Consider the following 992-nt stretch of genomic DNA (forward strand, 5'->3'; position numbering starts at 1 on the left):
TGCTCAGGAAACAAGATCAAAAAACAAGTGGGACCTCATTAAACTAAAAAGCTTCTGTACATCAAAAGAAACAACCAAGAAAGTGAAGAGAAAACCCACAGAATGGGAGAAAATCTTTACCAGTGACACATCTGACAGAGGGTTAACATCCAGAATATATAAAGAACTGAAAAAACAATTGAGAAATCAAATGACCCAATTAAAAGATGAGCTGAAGATCTAAACAGAGCGTTCTCAAGGGAAGAAATAAAGATGGCTAAGAAACATCTCAAAAAGTGTTCAACATCATTAGTATTTAGGGAACTGCAAATTAAAACCACCCTAAGGTATCATTTTATCCCAATCAGACTGGCTAAGATCAAGAGAACAAATGATATCAAATGCTGGTGAGGATGTGGAGAAAAGGGTATGCCCATTCACTGCTGGTTGGATTGCATACACGTACAACCCCTATGGAATACAGTGTGGAGAACTCATAAAACTAAAAATGAACCTACCATATGACCCGGTTTTACTACTACTTGGCATATGCCCAGAGGATTCATCCTATTGTAGAGACACTTGCACAACCATTTTTGTTGCTGCTCTTTCACAATAGCTAAGAGATGGAAGCAACACAAGTGCCCCTCAACTGATGAGTGGTTAAGAAAAATGTGGTATATTTACACAATGGAGTTCTATTCAGCACTAAACAAGATGAAATAATAAAATTTGCAGGTAAATGGGTGGATTTAAAAACTTATACTACATGAAGTAACACAGACTCAGAAGAACAAACAGTGTATGTTTTTCCTCATATGTGGATCCTAGCACTAAATCCTTTTATATTCCATGTCCTTTTAAAAGGATGATTCTAGCCAGGCGTGGTGGCACATGCCTTTAATCCCAGCACTTGGGAGGCAGAGACAGGCGGATCTCTGTCAGTTCAAGGCCAGCCTGGTCTACAGAGTGAGTTCCAGGACAGCTGGGCCTACAGGGAGACCCTGTCTCAA

This window comes from Nannospalax galili, unplaced genomic scaffold (genome assembly GCF_000622305.1).
Source record: "Nannospalax galili isolate Female #2095 unplaced genomic scaffold, S.galili_v1.0 scaffold20, whole genome shotgun sequence".
Lineage (NCBI taxonomy): Eukaryota > Metazoa > Chordata > Mammalia > Rodentia > Spalacidae > Nannospalax > Nannospalax galili.